The 24,891-nt window shown below is 42.8% G+C and overlaps 1 pseudogene across 1 annotated transcript in view; it reads right to left on the reverse strand.

The window, feature by feature from the left end:
• LOC306947975 (transmembrane protein 263 pseudogene) overlaps positions 1–24,467 on the reverse strand; it is a 181,402-nt pseudogene extending 156,935 nt beyond the window's left edge. Inside the window, exons 1-2 of the transcript in view lie at positions 24,303–24,467; positions 10,184–10,274 (exon numbers count right to left, since the gene is read on the reverse strand). The product of the transcript in view is annotated as a transmembrane protein 263 pseudogene (transcript). The remainder of the gene's footprint in view (positions 1–10,183; positions 10,275–24,302) is intronic.
• Positions 24,468–24,891: the final 424 nt, after the last annotated feature.

Below are 24,891 nucleotides of genomic sequence, written 5' to 3' on the forward strand. Positions count from 1 at the left end.
AACCCACATGGGTCAGCTGCAGCTAAAGGCAAACCCGGGGCTCTCAGACGGATGCCCGGCCCGGCGCTCGGCAGCCCTCTACTGGGCTGCCTGCAGCAACAAAAGCAGCCGGAGCTTCCACGGAGCCTCCGAGTGGAAAATCCCAGTGCTGGAGCGCTCCCACCCCGGGTCCCAGCACCACAAGGCTGGCCAGGGACCGCCAGAAGGAAAAGCAACGAGGCCGACACCGCTCCCGCAGAAAGCTCTACTTGAGCAGAACAACTCATTTGCTATTTACTGCTCACAAGTTTTGTCAGGAATGCTTCACTGCGCAGGACAGCTGAAGAAGGTGCTTCAAAACGCAGAACTGTGGGTACAGCACTGACTGGGAAGCTGCAGGTGCCAAGCCAGCAGAGAACACAGGCGCAGGCTCCTCAACCCCTTCACTCCCTTCCCAACTAAGCTTTAAGTGCTTCTTTTTAATAGCACATGTCAGCATGCCAGGTGGTTAGCTTGCATCGTGTGATGCAAAATGAGAGCAAGCCTCTCAGTTAATCAGATACCAACCTCTCATGCCATATTAATGATACCTGCATCTGAGCCAAGAGAAGTGACGTCACAGTACCAGATCCATGCCCTTTCCCCACTGCCTGAATCACTGTGCTACACCCAAGTTGCCAGAAGCGTGGTCATCAAAAGGTGCCCTCCTGTATGCTCTCACAAGGCATCTTTAACAATAACTTGCTAGCATTTCTTTCTCCCTAAAGTCTGAGAATGCCAGGAGAGCCTTGCAGCACTTACCAGCCCCAAGCCCTGCCCTCAGGCTCCATACAAGTTCACACATATGCTACAGGCTCTGCTCAGCTGGACAGTGCATCCTTCCATCTGCATGAAAAGGGAGTAGTGGAGAAGTGAACTCCATGTGGTTGTGTCCACACTTCCTGCAGAAAGAGGCAAGCTCTCTCTTTGGTTGCACAGCTGCTTTGGAGCAGCGCTGGCAGGGCGTCACCAGGGCTCACAGGAACATCTCCTGCACTACTTCTGTGGGCACACTGCTTAACCCAAGGACCAAACTCTATTTTGACTGCAGTTGGGTTCAGGTAACCACTACCTTCAAATGTCAGCTAGATTTCACAGGAAACAGATTTATTTTCATAAAGTAAGCAAGATTTTTAGCCAATATCTAGCCTTGGTAAGTGCATCTTCTCCTTTTCAGCATAAGGACACAAGATTCATACACTGGAAGCACTTGACTGATTAAATCCATCAAATATTTTAAGCAAAAAACAAAACAGCCCCCAAACTCCACGAACATAACACTGTAATAACAGTAACACTATTCTCAAGTTATACACACATATATATATACACACATATACACACACAGTCCACACTCAACTAAACTTACAGACTCCATTTGCATTTCCCAGAGGCCTAAGTTTACAGTGCTATAGTAACACTGGATTAAATCTTGGGAATGTGTTCATTGGGTTTTGGAGAGACCGTAAGAGGGACAGGGCACTACATACCATTACTTTCCAGAACTGAGCACGTACAAATTTGACTTAACCAAAGATGATTGCTTCACATAACTAGCTAAAATTATTCCAGTTTTCGTGCTTAAGAAATAGAGGAATTTTTAAGGGGGAAAAAAAAAAAGCTAATAAAGAAAAATCAATAAAGTCTTGAGTAGTACCTTCTGCTCCTCATATCTCTGGAGAAGTTGGGGTAGGGGTAATGGTATTTTAATTCTTGGTAATTACCAAGAAACATCAGCAGTTTATATAGGGTACAAAAAACAGTTTTGGGCTTCAAACTTCTGCATAGGGCTATCACCTTTACAACAAAATGTAAGTTCCAGAAGGGTGAAAGCAGCAGAACTCAACTACATTATCAGTTACTTAGATACTGACACAGGGACGAATAAGTATGTTGGTAAATGGCACATACAGCTACACATTTTGGTCTCTTCATCTCCTTCGTGCTTCTTGAAAGCCCCTAAAGACTTGTTCCAAAGTTGAGGTCTCTGTGCTAGAAGGTAAGTTGGTCTATTCATCTATTGTCCCCACTTCACAAAGCTTCCAACACATTCTTTTCAAAATCCCAGATCCTAAGACCCTTTCACAAGTCACGGAATCATCAAGGCCAAGTTTTTGCCATTACCTGCAAGCTTGATTTAATGTTTTATGAGAAGAAAATGCGCGTTATTTTCTTCTGGAGATGACCTGGGAAAAAAAGAGATGTCTTATTTAACTAATATAACCCAAAATACAAAGTCACCTAAAAGTTTTGCAGCAGGTATATCCTGCTGTATGTTATATACATTGAGCTAAAACTGAAAACCATCAGTGTGTTAGTTGTACAGAGAGGGCACAGTAAGGTAGAAAGAAGTAGACCTAATACAGTCCTAGCTAAACTCTTCTCAACTAGGCAACATGTAGCTGGATAGAAAGAGAACAGGTCTTCCCGTGAGACAGGAAAGTAGTACAACTGCTTGAGAATCCTCCACATCAGTAAAGTAAGCGCCTGTGTCTTCACTGTGATCAGAAAATTACAATTAAGACACACACACACTGGCTTACCACACACTGGTAAGAATGCTCCCAATAACAATTACTCTAGAGCTCTACCTGATGCTTAAATAGTGGAAGAAGAATGTTATTTATTGAAAGAGTACTACCTGAGAGGGCAAGGACGTAAAGCCCTCAGATTTACAGCTCATCTTTAAGTTCATGAACAGCTTTGAAAAGAAGATCTGCCTTTCAGAATAAGGGTGGCTTTGTGATCCAGAGCAGCCAGTCCTGGAGACAGTCCAGGCCAATCACGCAGTCCCACTGGCAGGTAGAGCAGTGCTTCAACTTGTTTGCAAACAGCTAAAATCAAGACAGGCAGCCAGGCTGAGAGTACAGATGCTTATGAAATGTTAAGTGGGCATTTCACTCCGTTTTGAGGCAGAATTAACAGCCTCATGTACCAGCCTTATGATTTAATCGCCTGCTATAACACTGATAGTTTAGCAGTTCGAGACACCATCATTGTTAACACACTGATATACCGACTCAATTTCGTTTCTGACCTGGATTTATGGCGCTGAGCATTCTTATTTAGTACCTCAGTCTGCAGCTGTAAGTAAGTGAGATTCACCTGCCACTTTTTTTTTTAGCCCATTAGAAATAAATATAAACCACTTCCTTTTTTCAGCTTTAGAACTTGACCAATAGCTACAGGTCCAAAATATTTAATTAAAAACAACTTGCTGAGATCTACATCAAAATGAGTAATATGCTGTAGAAATATATGTTCTCCTGCTTTTGTGACTTCCTCTGTCTCTATTTATTACATAAATGGTGAGAAACATCTGCCGCTTCAGCAGGGCAATAAGGTATGCCACTCACAAAACAGAATTCTGACGCTCTTGCAGTTCAAAACCCTATTACTAGGATAAAATACATTCTCTAGTAATTGATATAGATTTATCCTCTGGCAGAAGCTTCCCATTGGCCCTTCACCCAGAGATGTCTTTACATTTGGGTGATGCACATTACTTACAGTTACTGTGCCAAGGCAAGTGGTGAAACTATCGTTGCCCCTATCCTACGTGCAAACACCCTCAGGGAAAAACAGATGGTTATTGACTCGCTTCCCAACGTTACCGTATTAACAAGATCCACTGATAAGAGGTTTCCCACACTTAAGTTACAAGAACCTTTCTTCTGGAATCCGCCAGGCACTTGGAGGCTATTTATGCTGCCATTAACAGCATATGCTGTGCACACATACAACACTTAGTGACAGAATGATTTGCAGGGCATGGAGGAGGCTAGAGAAAAGGGATGCTGAGCTGTCAAAGCAACATCTCATTATATCATATAAAGATAGTGAAGAGGAAAGAATAGGGCAGAGGGAGAAGTGGAATAAAAACAATTTAAATAGCTTTCATGCTGTTTCTAGGAGACCACGTAATATAGCTGCTGAATGGAAGATGCACATTGTCAGCAGCAGGTACACACCAGCAATAATACAGCAGGGCTGCGGGTGAAAGAGGGGGGAAATGGGGTACACGCTGGGTCAGTATTTTCTTCCAATTTCAGACTACTGATTTCCCTCAGAGAGCAAAATTAAATAAAGCACGAGGAAGCCTATATAACCACTGGAGAATTCAAACGAGGAAGAATCTCAGCTTTCGCTAAAGTGATGATAGTAATAAATTAAACAGAAACCCGGTATTACAATTTGGGTAGACGTCAAAGTGCTTTACAATTCTATCAGAAACACTAAGGTAGACTTTGAGCGCAAGACTGAGCTGACACTCCAGGTCATTTCTTTTTGCAGCAACAAGAACTTTTTTGGCCAGCAGAAGAGCATGGCTGCATTGAATCTGTGCCTTAAGAAGAGACAGATGATACTGAAATGTTGCTCTCCAGCCTCAGGCCATTCACAGAAGCAGCTCAGGAAATGTTTTTACAGATGAGAAGACATGCCAGGTACATAAAGTCCTAGCTACAAAGAACAGACAGCCTCACTGCTAATTTCTTTCTCTGCTCTTTAAGAAACCTGTCTTTCTATTTGAAGTTACCTGGCATGTTCAATCACCTTTTTGTGGACTCAAAAAAAGCCTGACAAGTTTTATATTATTTATACATTGCAATCCTATTTTTCGGTATTAGCTTTCAAGTACCTTCTACCTCCAAAAGCTTAAAAAGTTACAGTTTGCTTTTTCAACCATCTCTATAAGAATAGTCAATTCTGTTCTATACACAAAGAATAATGTGGTTCAAGGAAGACTTGAACCATTTGGCTACCACCATAGAATACGTCAACAGCAGAGCTAGGAATAGATCACCGTTGTCCCAGTTCCCAGCCGTTCGCTTTAGCTGTGTGACCACAGGAGTAGAGGCGAATCCAGGCTGAGAGTGTTGCCAACTGGCCATCAGACAAGAAAAGCAGGTCACTTAAAGAGCTCCTCTGTGGAAGGCTTGCACTGCTGGACAGCACATCGACAAGAGCGATTTGACTTGGGAAAGCAGAGCAGGGCTTAGCAAATAGCATACCTACAGAGAAATTCTTGATGATATTAGCCTGGTGGACTGTGTAAGCACATACATATGTATGTATGTAGTGGATTACAGTAAGAGCCACAGGCAACTTTAATGAAATTCCTTCATACCAAAAAAAGTAACATTTTTCAGCACAGAGCTCAAGACTGACTGGAAACTTAGTGGCTGTAACTGCGCCGTTTTCCAGCGCGATTCCTTTGCACTCATTTAGCTCTAGTCAGTTTGGAAGCTAGCACATGAAACACTGCTTGCAACAGAAAGATAGAAAACATGACACAGCTCAGGTCTGCAGCATTTACATCTCGGTGCGGCACTTACTTGCAAAGATTCAGCCTGACAACAAAACTGCATCACTGATAGAGATGTGTCTCTGTCAACAACTCTTTAACTACCGGGAAAAACACCACATATTCATGACAAAACCAAACTGCTTATAGGAATACACTCAGTCAACAGCATGGATGCAAACTTAAAGTCACATCCCAGATGACATGCTTCAGCTGGCATCTTCTTGCCAACATCAGTCCAGTATGAAGATGGAACTCAGGTTAGTTTCAGAAATTTCAAATGCACAGTGGTACCTGAATTAAAATGCAGCTCAATTTTGGGAGCTAGATCTGCACAAATAACACATCTAGGTAAAATACGGCACGCTTGCACTCAAAGGCAATCCCAAACAAGTGATCCACTAAATCCCCCAATTCCTTGAATGAGAGATTCCCAAACTGTGGATAAGTAGTCCTAAAGCTTCCCACAGAAGTACACGATATAATTCTATCTTGCCAAAGATATAGAACAGCAAAAAAGGCTATATGCCTCCATGGAGACAGATTATAGGGCTCACACAAGATGCTACATTTCAAATTGGTGCAAATCATCTGATTTAAGGAACTATCCATGCAGGCTCTTTACTCACAGCAAATGTAAAAATTTGAATTAGGAACACTACAGTTATTTGGAAAGTAAATTCCCCAAGGTTTGTTGTATACTGCAGAGCTGCTAAGACCCACTGCTTTTAATAAAGTTTTATTCCACAAGGTTCTATCTGTCAGCAACAAAGAATGAACATCTCTACTAGGCCTGAAGACTGCAGAAGGGATAGCAGACTGCTCAGACAACTCGTGCTCACTGACAGACCGATCATAGCATGTTGGCCAATAAAATTTTAATGCTTAATGCATAAAGACCGTAGAAGAACAAACTGGTCTGCAAGCTCCCAAGAGGGGCTTCCTGCCATTAAGCAGCAACACAGCTTTTCAACCAGACCGCATAACCTTGCGCTAAGGTTTAGCACACACCGGATGCTAATTAGCAGTGCAGGGTCAAAAGGAACAGCCATACCCCAGAACGTGCTAAGGGCTCATTCCTGGAATGCATAACAGTTGCAGTCTGACAAAGTTAAGCCACTCTTCCCTTAAGAATTAGGGTAACAGACAGAGCATGTACACAGAGACTTCGGGAAGACTTTTAATACACAGAAATAGTAGACACAAGGTGTAAGACCGCAGAACTGAGGAACAGCTTAGGTTGGCAGCAGCCTCTGGGACCAGCAGGTCCAACCCCTCCTCAAGAAGGAAAACCAAGAGCAAGATGCTCAGGACCGCATCCAGGCAGCTTTTGAAGACCTTCAAGGAAGAGACCTCACAGCCTCTCTGGGCAGCCTATGCTAGTGTTCTGTTACCTGCACAGCACAGAAGTGCATCCCAATGTTCAGACAAACCCTTGTGTGTTCCTGTTAGTGCTCACTGCCTCTTGTTCTGGCACCAGGTGCCACTGAAAAGAGCCTGGCTCCATCCTGTGGTCTTTCACTGGACTCTCCAGTGTGTCCACGTCTCATGCACTGGGGAGCCCAGAACCAGGCACAGTATTCCAGGCGTGGCTTCATCAAGTCTGAATAAAGGGGAATGATCATCTCCCTCAGCTTGGCAATGGGGTGAAGAAGTAGGAGAATGGTCAGGGTCACTACATCATCACACAGAAGAGACCTGCTCATCTAACTGGAAATGCTAGCTACTCATAATGGATCGCATTACAGAAGCTCTAATCATCAGAATATTTCATTGCCATCCCCTTTTTTGGGTAATTTATGGGAAAAGGACAGAAAAGCAAGGTGGCGGTAGCAATTAACAGTGCGCTGTATTAAATGGTCAGCAACAGAACTCTGAAATGGCAGAAAAAGAAACAACAGATACAGCCAGGAGCTGCAGTACCTGGGCAGCAAAATAAAGTGACCATACTGCCCTTTAACAGCAGAGATTTGAGTGACAATCTACTTGAAAGCAGATCAGCGTTCAAACACACTGCAACAGATCAACGTGCCACCTCTTGCAGAGCCAAAGGTGCTTCACGCTACTTAAAACAGACCTGCTCCTCCCTGGAGATGGCTGCCCTTCACTGCTTGAATAGCTGCAGCTCCAGACACCTGCTTTCTAACACATAAAGGGCATGATATCAAGGCTAAGGAGAAAGGAAAGGTGTGTGCATGCACAGAAGGAATAAAGGCAAACACGAGTTGGGCAAAGGAAACATAAAATTAAGTAAAAATATCACACTAAGGGATCAAAAGCTTCGGGGGCTTTGTGGAAGATGCGGAAAGCCACGCTCAAAGCAGCTTTCGGAAGGAAGTTATCAGCTTTAAACCCTCCCTCCCGTTTGCTCGGACGCGGGCAGACACACGAGCGCGAGGAGCCCCGCGGCCGTCCCAACGCCCGGCGCTCGGGAAGTGCTGCAGCGCCCCCCCGCGGCCGCTCGGCGCCGTACCGCGCTGACGGGGCTCTGCCGGCCCGGCTCCCTTCGCACACCGTCCGCGCTCTGCCATGAATGGCCGCGGGGCACACAGCCGCCCTCAAGGGGCCTTCTGCAGCTGAAATCTTTACTCGGTTATTCCGACAATATTAAACAGTTAACTCAGAGTAGATTGCTTGGATTTAGGTCCCAAGTGGATCGGTAAGAGAAACCTGTTATTTCACTGCAATATCCCTAAAGCACACTGCTCCTAACTCCCCCCTTTCAGGAGGGCACACACGCAGCGCCAGCTGGCAGCCAGTGACTGATGCAATCTTCTCCAATCGTGCTAGAGGACACAGGCTCTGGAGTGCCCTCCATCCCCATGTGCTCGTCAGCAAGAGGCACAGCGCCTGACTCACAGACACCAGGCGCAGCAACGTGGCATACCCTTGTGAGGCATTTGACTTTATTAGGAAAACGCTATCAGAAGAAACCAGAAAGCAGCAAAGAGCAACAACAGAAAAGATAGCATTTAACGATATTTCATACTGAAAACAGAGATCTGCTTCTGTCACGGGCTATCTGCAATCACTCCTGCAGCTATATGACGTCTGGTAACTCCGGCTGGTCCCTGCTGGTAGGTAGCAGCTTCTGAGCAACATTCCTGCTATTCAGTCCCATCAATTCCAGCTGTCATTTCAGCACCGTCCTGATGGCCATTTTTCAGGAGCAATTTCTCCCAAGACATCTCTATTCCTGTCGTGCTCTCAGTATCCTTCTCATTTTGTTAGTCTTGGTATGGCTGTCAGTCAAAACAGTTCCCGTCTCAGACTTTAAGAGAACTCACAGCACTTACTGCACCACTGCCTAGCCAAGCCAATTCCAATATTACAGTTCTCTCCCTCACACTAGCAAAGCAGGCACGGCCAGGACACACACATTTCCCAGGCCACCCAACAAGTCACACATGGAATATTAATACTGACACTTCTAATCAGTATTCAAACAAGCAGAACTGCAGGCAGAAGCAAGAACTTTCAATGACATAAACCTAGCTTTGCAAAACACAGTCACATTTTAAAAAACCTTCTGATTACACAATTCAAAGGCACAGTCCAAGAATATAAGTCTACTCCTGATGAATTTATGAGTCAAGATGATCTATGTTTTACATTTCAGAATTTGATCTCCAAGCTCATGTAATCATCAGCTCAGGCTGCCGACCAGAATTCTGACTTCAACTACACACTGTGAGTAGTGCATTATATGCACTACTTAGAAAGAACAAAATCAGAATTATAACCATATATATGTATACAGAGGATATGACTGTTTTCCTACACGTGGCTCCTTCCAGCTCCGTAGAAGTTGCAGAGACCTGCATTTCACTTACCTCTCTATATCATAATTGCCAGACAGTGTATGAAATGGCAGACCAACAAATTAGAACTTAATGTCAAAACTGCAACTGAATACTCAACAAGAAGGGATAGAGCAGCAGACACGTAATACTATTTGGCTCATAAGCTCTTTAACAATGGCTGTCAGTATAAATGCTATATCAAGAATAGATTCTTCTCTTAAAGAAAAATATAAAACACATTCATGATTCCCACAGACATGTCACGATATTTAAACAGTAAGCTGCTACTAAGAACCTCAGCACACGCTGGGTTCTTTAAGCTGTCCAGAATGATTATGAGCAGTTATGTTTCAAAAGTCACTGAACTGGAAACAAAGCTCAAAACATCGCTTGCTGCAATGTTACAAGCTTCTATTCAAAATAAAATAACACCTATTTTGTTACATATATACATATACATATATATATATATCAGCTACACTTACACAGTTGAAAAAAATCCATTCCCTGTATATATCCAGAGCATATCACCGCAAATGAGATTTTTAATTAAAATTGGCATTTCTGAGCCTCCTACTGACTAACAGCCTCCTTCTCAGATGGCTAAACTGGCTTCCAAGAGAGATGGCAGAAAGAAACAAAATCAAAATGCCTGTCTTTAACAGTGCTCTGCTGTGGCCAGTATCAGTAGCAGGAAGCTGCACAGCTGACCACTTTGGAAGTCTTCTCTAACAATTGCTCAAGATATCACAAACAATACAAGAGGCTTTTTATTTCTAACCCTACATGCAGGATGACCAGGACAATTTTAATCAGAAGCCACATTGTTAAAGAGAACACAGAACATTATCAACACTGAAGTGGGTGCAGCCCTCTTCAAATGCAAAAGTAGGCCAGAGGAGAGGTTGGCTCAGCTCTCAGCAAAGCCTTATCTCTCACAGATAAGAGGCAAAGATAGGCCCTCAAGTCAAATCATGAAAGAAAAAACAGTACTTCCTTGACCTGATCACTTCTCCAGTTTAATGCAAAGAATTTGTAGTGAATGCCATTACAGTACCTTCGGGAGGTTCTTCCCGCAGATGAGGGGGCAGATCTTCACTTGTCGTCTCAGTTTCATCTTCCACCATCTGTGTTTCTATGGTAGGTCCCTGCAGAACAGAACAAGAGGAGGTAAGTTGGAGAATATTCGGAAAGGAACCATAGAACTAATTACTGGATTAGATAATACGCCAGAAGGTAAGGACACGAGGGGCTCCCTTCAGCTCACAAAGTACGCTGCTGGTAGATTTGTCTGTGGTCTGATTACTTAAAGGAGGGGCAAAAACAAAAATAAAAGACTCCTCAAGCTAACAGAACCAGAAACTAAAAAAGTATGAGGGCCTGAGTGAACTAAACCAAACTGATAATTCAGAAATGTTCACCTTTCATTTATAATGCATATGATGGAATCATCATTTCAAATCTTCCTTTCCCAAGGGCAGCAGTGGATTCACCATCAGTTGGAAGTTTCAAGAAAAGAAATTCAACCTTTGATTTAAAAGGATTCATGTACATCTCACCAAGACTAGGTTCTTAAACATTGCTGCCCTGCTGAATGCAGTAGATAAACACGAGTTATCCAGATGGTCCTAACACCTCATTTTTCACAGAAAGACAAAGCAAACTTGCTCCTAACCCAACCATGTCTATTGACAACACAGCCTTCCCGTCAGTCACACTTCTATCTACACGTGCAACACAAATATCTATTGGAAAACCACCAGATTGCTTTCCAAAGTCCTGCAATTCTTCTTCCCAGCCTTCAGGATCTTGGATAGAGCCTCCAACATTGCTTGTGTGCAAAAGCTGATTTATCAGATTTGTCAACTTTGGGAGCTTTCAGTTGCATTTAAGGTCACTGAATTCACTTTGGAGCTATGAAAACACTGTTGCATTTTCAATTTCAAAGTATCACAGAAAAAAACCAAGGTCCTGTCTTCCCATTCCCACTCTTAAAGCAGAGTAAACAGTAGGGATAGTCAAGGATTTCTTTTCAAATGCTAGTCAAAGTGAAATCAGAAACATAGTACCCATTAGAAACAAAGCTTTGGGGCTCTCTGGAAACATAAATGGGCTTGTAGTCTAGACTACCTGAAAATGTATATCAACGTACACAAGTACAAATCCACAAGTATACAAGCCTACTACATGTGCCACGTAGTGTGCGTCGTAATTTTGACTTCAGCCATCCACAACTGTACAAGCTTTACCTAAGGCTTGAAGAAGGACTTCCTCTGCATTTAAAAAACATCTGATGTCAACAGCACCCAGCTTTGATTAAAGTGATAAAATCACTACAAGGTACCAGTTAAAACACTACATTATTCATTACAGTAGTTATCATGGAAAGGAGGGAAAAAGTGTATTTACCATAAAGCATAGATAAGAAAGCAGTAATTGGACTGAAATAATCTGATCCAAAAACTCAAACTGAAGAATCAGTTGCAGACAACAAGGTTTATCTCATCATTTCACCTGACTAATATGATCTATTAAGAATGTGTAAAGAAAATTCCAGACAGGAAATTGAATAGAGTATACACTTTAGTACATTTCTGTATCAGCCACAGGCAGCATATTCCAATACATTTCTATCCATTAATGTTACAGAGGGAGAAAGGAAAGGACAACTACGCTAGTGCACTAAAACAAGATATATTTTCGTATTAAAAATGTAGACGTAGGACAAAAGGCACCAATGTTTCACTGCAAACATTCTGAACCATAGCTGTGAGATTTCCAGACTACAAGGTCTCCTAATCCTCCATCTGTGCTTTCCAGTTTGCCAGATCAAAATTACTCAAGAAAAGAAAGCAAACCAACCCAGTTACAGAACCCTGCACACAAGACAAAGCTTAAGGCCATACTAATTGTATGCAGCCTGATGAGATATGCTGAGTGCTCAGGACTAAAGGAAAAAGCAGACATTAACTACAGATTAATTACTACAGAAGAGTCAGTAGTCTCACTTTGCTACCATTAGACAAACCCGCTCAATTGTTTATCTTGATAACAGTCAATGACAGTGAAGCCCCTTTGGTTTATATCTGCTGCCATTTCCATCAGTACAAGGATGCAAAATGCTATTGTTTTCCTCCTTACACACAATCTAACTAGCATTCACCAAGTACACGGCTCTCCAGTACAGCTATTAATACTGGCAACGCTAATCCTGACATTTTATTTTAGTTTGACGGTCAGCTTAAGCCCTGAGCAGCGGATTCCATCCTTTACTTGATGCAGCAGAGAAGATGACCACTGAGGATAAGGCTGAGGTCCTCAAGGCCTTCTTTACATCTGCCTTTTAACTAGTCTCTCCCCTGAGGGTGAGGAGGCCCTTCAGAGGGACCTAGATAAGCTGGATTGCTGGGCTGAGGTTCAACAAGGCCAAGTGCCAGGTCCTGCACTTTGGCCACAACAACCCCGTGCAGCGCTACAGGCTTGGGGCTGAGTGGCTGGATGACTGTGAAGAGGAAAGGGACCTGGGGGTGCAGGTTGATGCTTAGCTGAGCATTAACCAACAGTGTGCCCAGGTGGCCAAGAGGGCCAAAGCCATCCTGGCCTGCAATAGAAATAATGTGGCCAGCAGGAGCAGGGAGGTGATCAGTACTCAGCTCTAGTGAGGCCACACCTCAAGTACTGTGTTCAGTTTTGGGCTCCTCACTACAGGAAAGATATTGAGGTCCTGGAGCGTGTCCAGAGAAGGGCAATGAAACTGATGAGGGGTCTGGTACACAAGTCTTATGAAGAGCGGCTGAGGGAGCTGGGATTGTTCAGTCTGGAGAAGAGGAGGCTCAGAGAAGACCTCATTGCTCCCTACAACTTCCTGAAGGGAGGCTGTGGTGAGGAGGGGTTTGGCCTCTTCTCCCAGGCAAGGAACAGGACCCGAGGAAATGGCCATAAGTTGTACCAGAGGAGGTTTAAGATTAGACATAAGGAAAAACTCTTTCTTTCAGCGAGTGGTCAGCCACTGGAATGGCTGCCCAGGGAGGTGTGGAGTCACCGTCCCTGGCAGTGCTCAAGAGGCATCTGGATGAGAGCTATGAGATATGGGTTAGAGACCTGCGGTAGCAGTGGTAATGGGAGGAGGGTTAGACTAGGTGATCTTGCAGGTTGTTTCCAAACTTGCAATTCTATGATTCTATGATTCAGGTGGGAGAAAATAGAGCCCAGAACAGATCCACAAAGTCTGTGGCTGAGATGCTGCTGGATAACACCCACTTCCAATTCAGAACTTTAACACTTGCTACTGCAATCCCACAGAAGAAAAGTACATGATCCAAAATTACTACTTTTATAGAATGTTCTTAACATCTAACAGAGAGAGGGAAATAATATTTAAAGTGAATCTATTTTTATTAAGAAATCACAGTAATTTGAGCTGTTTTCAGAACAGTTTGTTTTTTTTTTTTTATTTTTGATAATTGTTCCAACAAACACTGAAGAAAAACTGATTTACTTTCTATATTTCACGATTTAATATTAAAAATAACAACAACAAAAAACCAAAAATAGTGCCTATAAGAAACCCTGAAATCTCTTACTTCCTAAAATGAGGTTGGAAATGCTTTCTATGGTATAAGCCAAATTATTCAGTGATATTTTATCACATTCGTATCTTGCCACTAATTGCCCTAAGTAGGGAGCTTCAGGAGAAGCAGTCTCAGACATCTGTGTTTATCAGACTTCAGTATATCACTTTAATCACTGAGAGCACTAAGTGTGCAGAGTGCCAGTACTGAACTTCACTAAGTACTTAAAATGTGAAACAGTTAACAGTAGATGAGATATTAAGTTCTAGTATCCATATCTAGAAGTAATATTTAGGGCTCAAAAATTGACAGATGTCATTCACGAGATATAAACTCTTCACAACTGCTTTGTATATTAGATTAATACGTCCATTGCTTCTTTAGTTATATCTACTGAGTTCAGCTCACTGGGTCTTCTGCAAGCTTGGTAATATAATCATCAATATTTAGTACAAAATGTCCATATTTCTGGCAGCGTGGTAATCAAACAAAACTCCTAGGAAACTCCCTTATAACAAGGTTTATAACTAAGTTACAGATAAAATTCTTGGTCTCCGCTTTGCATTTTAAATGATTATTTCCATAATGAGGCATCAGTGAGGTTTGTTTTTTTTTAATCCTTAAGGATCCTTGACAGATGAATAACAGAGTGGGATACACACAACTGTATAAGTTAATGGCTTACAGATGAGCAGCCACGCAGCGTACAGCAATTCTACAATAATCATCTCAAGCTCCAGCTATGGCAGAAGCAATGCACGCAGACACTGCTTTTACACTGATGCTCCCTCCAACAGGATAATGCCTTTAATAATGTGCTTTACCTTTTGGCTAGCCTGAAGAGGTCAAGCAGTTGGACTTGATCTCCGTAGGCCCCTTCCAAATGAACTATTCTATTCTACAAGCATTTAAGAAGCAGGAAGATGCATCAACAGTTCAGAAACATCAGTAGGTTGTTAACTGCACAACATTCTTTTCATTATATAGGCTTGTATAGTCTTTTAAATTGAGAAAGTGGTTCAATTCCTCACTAGAGGCACTGAAGAAGCACTGATTTAAACATGTACTATTATAGGAATAGGTTATGGCACAGAGCCTAGGAACATACAATCGAAAAGAACTGCATTTTGCTGTCTCACATTGTGTTTCACAGAAGGCTGTGTATTTATGGATCAAGAGGACTGCCAGTATTGAATTAAATAAGTGCCATGAAAAGGAGTGTAATCACTTATCAGCACCTCACACTTCTCCCTGGGACCCAACATTTGAGTATAACTCAGCCCTTCAGTGTTATGCCAGGATTTTCGGCATATTTAAAGGCAATCTACTTTACAAACGCTGCAGTGACAGAAAGGAAGAAGGTTCCCACTCAGTGAGGGTCAGTAATTTCCACAAAGTATTGAGTTATGTCAACGACACTGAAAATGACAACTGTATCAATATATGATTTCAGCACAGTCAGCCACACAAACAGCCTATACCATCTAATTCTCAGATTACAAAGAAATGAAAAGAAACAGCAGAAGCACTCCCAACACTAGGCAATCATGATTGGAACACTTTGCGTCTAAGTCAACAGTGACACAAGATTGTCATTGTAAATACCCAAACACAGAAGTCATGGAAACTGCCAAGCTTTCTAATAAGTCCCTACAAGGAATTTTGAAGTAACCAAAAATCCCAGTCCCCTCTGCACACACATATATTCAGACCTTTTGAACTCTACTTCTCCAGTCTACAATAGTTACCACGTATAATCTTAAACTGAAGGCTGTTCACTCACTGTTCACTGAGCCACGATTAGGCTAGTGAATAACCAAGAAGAAAAAAAAAAAAAACAACAGCAAGGGGGGGATAATGTAAGTACAAATTCACTGGATTTTTTTATTATTGAAATCTCAGATTGGGGCAAATATTTCAAGTTCCCTCCAGTTTATGACTAGTAAGAAAACAGCTTCACTGCTGTTCCCAAACAAAGAGAGGCACATACCTTACAATTCTGGCCCTGCTTGTCATTCATACCCTATTCCTAGAAACACTATATTTTCCTAGATAAGTCATACAAAAAAGGCAAAAATAAACCAAAGCAGAAAGGAGCCCATTGGGCAACACGGATGAATACTCTCATACTTCTCTCCATTATAGTGAAGTCTATTAGGAATCACTTCCCCTTTGTGGAGCTGAAGCTGGAGGAATTCAGAGCCCAAAGCCATGGCTACACCAGCAGTGTTGCGTTTCAGTTCTTAGACCAGCCTTTAAAAATTACTCTGGCCTCCTGGCCAAACTCCAGCTCCTAATTTCTCTATGCAATTTCAAGTGAAAAAAAAAGTATGCATTTCCTGACCTAGATTCTATTCTTGTTCCTGAACACTTCACAGCAGTTTCTCCTTTCCAATGTTCATCTTCAAATTTGTCCCTGCACTGCTCTTAAGAGTAGAGCCTCACTTCTTCCCCTGTTCAAACCTACCTTCCTTCTAGAAACACCTCTCCATAGAGGCCCATGAGGTCACACCTCCTGCCTCATCCTACTCAAACCTACAGCTGTCAGCCTATATCACCACATGTCCTCTGTCCTGCCCAGCACCGAAGTTCAGATCTGGTACTCTACATAGACATCATTCCAATAAAGCAATTGAACAGAACAAAATTAACAGAAGTGAAGGCTTCACTATTCCACTCCGAGCACTTGTCCAACACCATTTTACTTGGTTTTGTTTGTTTTTAAAGGTAGCACAAAACGCATCTCAGCTGATAACTATGAAGGACAGATGTGTCTCTAGAGTGTCACAAAACTGAGTGGATCTGTGGGAAAAAACAGGTGAACTCATCCCTAAGCAGGGGAGAGTTTGCAAAGAGCTTTGGGAAACTAACATGGCATTTTCAAAGTACCTTAGTGAAAGCATTGACCTTTTATTTGTTAGATTTAAAGAATACTTATTCCATGCCCAGGAGACCAAATATAATTGGTTTCCAGCATATCACATACTTTCCCCATTCCTAAAAACAAAAGAAGCCCTCAGCAGTTCTTCTCATCCCAGATTTGTTTCCTCCAAATGGAAGGGAAAAGGGACATGTTATAGTTAGACCCAACGTGTGCTGATGACAAAAGATTTGTCAGACCCACTAACAACAGCTACGTTTTGTCCGACTTTCCTACAGTGACATCAGTAAGACTGGTGTTAATTTGGGGTCTCTCCTCTATCCAACCACTGTAATGAAGCTCCAGAGAACTTACCTGCAATATTTCATATTTAATCAAGTTAAGTTATCCCATCTTTCACACTTGGAAGTGACTTGTGGCTTAGGATGGAATGTCTTTTCTGCTTCTATAGAAAGACAAAAAGCCTGAGTTTCTAAGGAAACGAGATTTCTTTGCTTTTAAAAAACAATTTTCAACAAGTAGACATGGTGTAGATAGTTCAACAAAAAGTCTCCTTTCCAGGGAGCTAATTGTCAGCTAAGGCACAGAACTACCCAACACTACCAACTACCAGCCTAAACACCAGTGCTGGCAGCTGCTCTTCAACTGCAGAAACAAGCTGGCAGCACAGTTGCTGCACCTTCTGGAGGCAGGTGTTTGTTGCAGCTGCAGGTTTTATTTCAGCAATAAGCTTTCAGTACATTGTAGAATTAAGACTTCCATTTAAATTTCTCTAAATGCCATAGGAACGCTCCAGTGAATCAGCCATCACTTAACTGCACACCCACACTTCAGAGGCTTCCAAAGTTGGCTGCACTTCTCCTGCAGAGGAGAGGAAAAATTGATCTGCAACCATAAACAGTTTTTTCACTTTCCTGTAGGTTGATGAGAGCCTCTTGACGGATGCTTTGCTTTTAATTCCGCAAAACAAGGTTAGCCCATAATGAGAGCTTCTGTGCTAGGTTTCAGCCCAAGGGGAATTTGAGTTGCAGTTATAAATCCCCTAGAACATTAAAGGAAAGTACAGAAATAGAAATGCTGAGGACGACAGCAGTGTAAAATTATAGCACTTTGTTCCTAGTACACTGTGAGAACGTACTGGAAAAGTTGCTTAGATTACTTGTTCTTCTCTGCACTTGGGCAAACACATTAGGAAGGCTGTGATTTCAACAACATCTAGTTTTGTCTTAACAATGGGGCAGAACATGCCTGTAGAGGAAGTGGGCAATGAAACAGTTTTTGTGCAGCTAACCCCAAACCAAGCCCAAGTTCTATTGTTCTCAACAGAAGAGTTCAAATCCTATTTCTACAATAGTAAAACAACTCCACACTGTGAGTAATCCCAATTAGGATTTACTTGGCATAAATAAGTTCTCCACATAGCAATGCCACAGTCTATTCTCCATTCAGCAAGATAGTAAACAGTCTGCTTTGCACTTCTTACCCTCTCACAACAAGTCGTCAATACAGTCAGCAACAGTTCTGACAGTTCTGCACTTCTGAGCTAGCAATTTCATTGAGATCTATTTTGATTGACAAATCTTTTCCATCTGAGTTTAGTTACTAAATTAGCATTAGCACAGAAGCATTTTTGAAAAATAAACAAAACCAAAACACCTCACTTCTGACCACGTACTGACCCGACCCTAAGAGCACTCCTCACTTTGAGCTGGTTCAACAGCATAATCACCAAGAGATAATATACTGCTGCAGCATGAGAGCTGAAAAATTACCCAGAAAAAGGCTCCATGATTTGCTATCAATTTCAGTTTGAACTGCTGTCTCCACAAGGAAGAGTATTCCTCATCCAGAATGTCTTTTTTTTTTTTTGGGCTATAAAACTGACTGCATGGAATTGCACTTGCTTGGAGAAAAATAAGTTCCATGAAGGCAAAGTGTCTTTGCACAGTAATTCAAACATTAACAATCAGTAAAGTTGGAGACAGTCCAATACATACAGAGAAGTCACTACAGCAACACCAGACAGACTTGAAACAGAGCACGGATATGGAATGATACTGGACCAAAGCATGATCCCACAGCACTGCACACCAATTTGAAAGCAATTAAATAATTGCCAATATATTAAAATATCAATTAACCTCTAACAGCAACTGATCATTCTCTGATATAGCGAATATCATAGGGGAAGAGGAAAAAAATACTCCTACCATCAAAAGTAAACACTAATGAGATTTTATGACCCAAAGTTTTTTTTCAAATAGCAAAAGCAGTATATTTTCCCCATCTCGTTTCTTGCCAGGTAGATTTAATGATTAGTGGCAATGTTACTGACTAAAGAAGCTGGACAGCATACACTGTAGAAGGAATATTTTCCATTTTCCTAATGAGACATGCAAGTATCTCTATACTCAAGAGAGCTGGAGACTGCATGAGAAACTTGTCTAAAACACAGATGAGAAGCCCTGTTTAATAGCTCAGGCCTGCACCAGAGTTCATTAGTATTGTCTGAACCGCGCTACAGACAGCACTTCTTTCCTTGCTGTTGTCCTCAGTAAGGGGAGACTTTCGCATGCAGTATTCTAAAAAGCTCACAGAGAGCTGCACTAAGCAGTGTTCCTTAACAGCGGTTTCATATGGCTAACTTGAATTACATTACCTGCATGCATTTCCTTAATAGTGCACAACTACTGGTTTAGCTTTATTGAGCTGAAATAACCAGTTTTTCCAAGGGCTTTCACAGCTAGAATGCAATGGTTTCTGTGACAAAACTCAAGATACAAAGTACATAAGCATGTATCCAACCTGACAAACACGAGCACTCCCAATAGTCAGAGCTTTCCACCGAACAGCCTGAAACAGACGCTGATTTCTTAAAAAATTAACATTTCATTTTTTAGACAAAAAATAATAATAATAATAACAAGGAGATTGTAATATTGTAATTGTAATATGTGCACTCACTGCACATCACTATCCTGGTGCTTCTACTGATGGCTAGGTAGTAAAATCTATTTTCTTCCTCACAAAGGAGAATGTCAGCTCTCTAAGCTCAGAGCCTTGCATGTTGCTCTGTACATTTATTGTCATTGTGTTCTAAAGCCATAGCATCTCAAATTATTTACTTAACGTACAGAGCAAGCATTACATCTGCTAGCCCCAAGCTCTCCAATTTTACACCTAACCAGCATGCATCAACCCAAAGCCAGAAGCACTGCCAGCAAGAATGCCCATTCTATTTTAGGCATCATAGAAATCTCTCTCATTTGCTTCCAAATTAACTGCAAGAAGTGTAAATAAGATCACAAGTTGCTGCATACAGCATTACAGCTAGAGTTACTTCACCCAGCAACAAAACAGCTGTCAGATAGGGAAAGCACTTGATCATAACAAGACATTGTTAGACATTGCACCTGTTGACTCATAAGGAAGAACTTACTCTGTTGACAGTTGCCTGCAGTTTCTGTGGATCTCCAAGGTGCACAGGTTTTTCCTTGATATTTACATAGAAAGGAAGCACAGGAATTGCACTAGAAAGAACTTCAGCAGCAGTGCACAAGTGGTAAGATCACAAGGTCTGCTAACACAGGCATAAGCCACCTTCATGACTTCCGTCACAAAATGAACTGCTTAAAGAGCTCCACTTCTGCTAGCACATATCTTGCCCAGAACACTGAAGACATGAACCCTCTTTCTGTCCCTCTGAAATTCAGGTAAAACACAGGGAAAGGAAAACCACCACAAAGTTCATAGGATTGTGCACTTACCAGAGGTGCTCCATCATAGGCAAATATGTAAGTCAGAGCTACTTATAGTATTTGTACAGTCTGTAGACCCTTTTACTTTTTCTATCAGTTACATTCACTGTCCTCCCATTTCCTATAAAAAATTTACGATTACATGCTGGGAAAAAAAAAAAAAAAAAAAAAAAAAAAAGACAACATACTCCACAGCAAGCAATATCTTGACTGTTCTCCCTTTTATAAGCTGCTCCTTTCCAAACTGCTTTTCATTTCAGCTGTCATGAGCCCTGCTAGGCAGGATCACAGACACAAAGTTACGCATACGTCAAGTTTTAACAGGACAATCCATGACACCCTTCAGGAACCGTTTGAAATTACAAGCGAGAGAAACATTTACTTTGGTTTTCCTTAACTTTTGATTGGACTTCATCTTCAAAACACCTACCCCGTATTAGATCTCTAGTGTTCTCCTGCCAGCATCGGATATCAAAAGCAGTAAGAAAAACAGAACAACTCCAGGCAGTAAGATCACGTTTGTTTTCTTAAATATAGCTATAAAAGTTTCTCAGAGTTGAAACATTTTCATACTGCACACTCTCAATCCAAAATATGTAATTCAGATGTGAGCACAAGCACCACCACCTCTCCCTATACTTTACACGATCATCTGAATTCAATGGAAAGGTGAGCAGCTACTTCAACAAAATCACCTCTTTGAGCCTGCTTTCCCAAAGAAGGATTTCAATACCCCGAGACTCTCTCAATGCTTTTCATTCCTGAGTGCATTCAAGTTAGAGCAATGACAGGAGCAGCAGTGGTAGAAGCAGAAGCAGTCACTGCAGCAGCTGCTGCATCAGGCAGCCACCAGGGATGACTCCAATGTCCTAATTCATTGACCTGTTCAAAATAAGATGTAAAGAGGTGGCTAGCCAGGAAGCAAGACCATTCTTCAATTCCAACAAGATCCAAGAATGTGATGGGTGAAAGCTAGGTCCTTTCCCCACTGTTATCCACTTCCCCAGTAAATGGAACAGCCCTCTTATCCTAAGAGGCTTGGTACCCAGGCTCCTAATGCAGCCTGGTGCATTTTCCTGCCATCATAATCTTCCGCCCTTGAAGAAAAGCTTTTGCTCTTGGCATATTTCAGCCAGAAAATATTTCAGCCTTGAGAAAAGAAGACTGAGAGGGGATCTTATTAATGTTTATAAATATCTTAAATGTGGGAGACAAAGGGATACGGCCAACCTCATTTCAGTGATCTGTGAGGAAATGGCCATAAAGTGGCACATAGAAAGTTCTGCAACAATGTGCAGAAGAACTTCTTTACAGTAAGGGTGACAGAACACTGGTACAGGCTGCCCAGGGAGGTCGTGGAGTCTCTTTCCATGGACATATTCAAGACCTGTCTGGACACATACCTGTGCAGCCTGCTGCAGGGAGCCTGCTTTGGAAGGGGCTTGGACTCAGTGATCTCTGGAGGTCCCCTTCCAACACCTACAATTCTGTGATTCTGATATTCTTCACACATTGCATACGTACTCCAATGTATAGCACTGGTCGACCCTCAAGCGAACTGCATCTCATTCCTATCTTATAGCTTAGGAAATGGAGGTTTCAACCAATTTTATATTTTGTGCTATGGAAAGCTCCATAGATGCCATCTCTAAGCATCACCAGTGCCTGAAAGAGATGGGAATAGAAGCAAAGTGAGCACTGACATGATCCTGTCTTCTCCAGCTTCAGCACTTCAAGCTTTAAATAACTAATTTGCCACGTTGCTTTCCCTGTACCTTTTTAATAGAACACTTATTTTATTTGATTGACTTAAAAATAAAGCACAAACTTTAGTTTCCCCAGCAACCATGAGACACTAGTTACAGATCACGGAAGGATCAATCCCCTGATGCTACCACTTCTCCTCAGCTGCTTTCCACTCTTCCAAACAGACAGATCATCCTTACACAAGCCAGCATCAGCTTGTTTTACTCCGACAGCCCTGCATTCTCAGCAACCTGCTAATCAGCAACAACAAAAAAGGCTCAAAACAAATGCTGATAAGAGGCACACAACTTCAGATATACTTTCCAAGGCATAGCAGCATTTAGGGAAGAAATAGGAAAGATAACTTCTCAAAAAGCTTGATTCTTAAACGTTGTTACCCTGCACTGATCAACAACTCAAAAAACTTCAAATTGATTTGTTTTAAAATCAGACTGAATTATCTGTGAGCAGGTCCATGAAAAAGGTTCAGATCCAATTCTCACACCACACAGAACTCTCCTCCTCTCCAATCTCTTCCCCATTTTATGAGCTAAAAAAAAAAAAAAAAACAAAACAAAAAAACTAGGCACAAACATTTCTGATGCATTACAGCTGTTTATTAAAAACATAAATTACTTCCACCACACACAACCCATATCTTCAGACTTTAAATTATGCATCTTACATTACATTACATCTTACTCAGGCAAAAACTACAGCAGAGGGAAAGAAATACATACTGAAGTAAGTTACTTGAAAACTATGGAGCTTGTTAGACTGAAATGCTCACAGATGATAAAAGGGGGAAAAAAAGGAAGTCAGAACACACATGAATTCCCTCCAACCACATCACAACTCTCACACACTGCCATGTTTTTTGTTAGGCCATTCAAAACAACCGCGAGCTTTCCCACTCTGGTCAAGGCAAAAGAAGAATTCAGCAGAAATAATGGGCTTAGCAAGAATAATCAGCAGTTTACCCCACATGCAATAAAACAGAAGCTGAAAGGCAGCTTTTCTCTATTTTGGCCTCAAGCTGGATGTAGTACTCAGCCAACAGGCTGAGATTTCTGTTATGCTGTGCAAGCCAACAGCTTATCCAAGGCCATAAGGCTGTTTACAAATACCTTCCTCATGCATATTTTTGTTATCCCACTCTATAAGAACAAGCAATCAAACAGAAGAAAAATCAACACCTTCAGCTGTTAAGCAAAATGAAAAACTAACACTGCATAGCAGGAATAACATCTTTTCAGTAAGGGTGACAGAGCACTGGAAAAGGCTGCTGAGAGAGGTTGCGGCATCTTCTACAGAGTTATTCAAGACCCATCTGGGTGTCTACCTATACAAACTATTGAACTTGCTTCAGCAAAGGGATTGGACTCAATCTCTCGAGGTTCCTTCTTTGCAATTTTGTGACTCATATACACTTCTTTCCATATGCTTGGAAGCTGCCTCTCTTCTTCCACCCATGAGCTGCACAGACACTCAGAGATGGCGCCCCTCATACATGTGCAGATGATACTTAACTCGAGTGACCAGAATTTGCACAGCCCAGGACTAAAAGTATTTATAAACTGGGCAACTTTCATCCCACAGTTGGCTCTGAGGCTCGCAGAGAAAGGCCTGAGTCAGGATTCCCCATCACAACAGGTGCAGGCCATAGGTACATACAGTTTCTGCCTCCATGAGCTTACGATGTAAAGGATGGATAAAATTTTCACTGCTAAACAAACCGAGGAGACAGGGAGCACCCAGTGTGCTGCATATTTCAGAGTGTTGGATGGAGGGGAGCAGCTCATAAGGACACCTACTTGCAAACAAAAGAGATCAATAGAAGGAACACCTTGACACAACCCTAAGTCATTTCTGCGATGTAATCCTGTGCCTGACTCCTCGGGCAAGCACAACAACTGCAAAGAGAACCTTTCCAGCAAGAGCTATTGCGTTACAACTTTAATAACCCCATCCCAGCATCCACCTCCACCAGGACACCAAGTTCAAAACGAGACGATCGACCTCATCCCTACCAGGGGCTGCAAGGCAAGCCAACCAGGAGGGCTGTCTTCCCGCATGCCCTCGGAAGGGCCCGAGAGAGGAGAACCGCAGGCGATGCCCCGAGCCGCAAGGAGATCGCAGAACCCCCGCGCTGCGGAGCCGGCCCGCCCGGGTCGGTGCTCGCCGAGCCCCGGCTCCTCGGGGGGCCGCTCCCCGCCTCACCTTACCTTCATGCCGCGTCTCCCCGCGCACCGCCCGCAGGGGATGGAGGGCGGGCGGCCGTCGCAGCCTGCTGCGTCCCCGTCTCCCCCAGCGCTCCGGCTCCTCCCGCCCGATGTAAACACACACGGCGGCGGCTGAGGGTGGGCCGAGGGGGGGCAGCGCCATGGCAACCTCGGCCGGAAGAGGAAGCGCGGGGGTCAGGGGCCGCCATCTTAGCGGGGTCCGGCGGCCGGGCTGCGGGGCAGGCGGAGTGCTGAGCTGCGAGCCCTTACGGCGGCGCGAGCGGAGGGGAAGCTGCCCACCGCGGGGTGGTGTGGGGCGTTCATCGGCACTTCACCAAGTGCTGTGGAAGGGGCAGCCAGCCTTACGCCTTGGCCGTCAGCTGCACGGCGATAACAGCGCGCAGGTTGTTGTGCTGACAGGTGTGCTGCTTTAAGACCGTCGCCGGGCACAGGCGTACAGCTGGATGCAGGGGTGGTTCTGCCAGCGATCGTTTGATGCGATCAGTGACAGCCAAACAAGGCACAAGAAGGAGGATGAAGTAACAGCTTGTGGAACTGGGAAGTAGCGTTAAGCAAATGGTGATGAG

This window comes from Tetrao urogallus (assembly GCF_951394365.1).
Source record: "Tetrao urogallus genome assembly, chromosome: 6".
Classification (NCBI taxonomy): Eukaryota; Metazoa; Chordata; class Aves; order Galliformes; family Phasianidae; genus Tetrao; species Tetrao urogallus.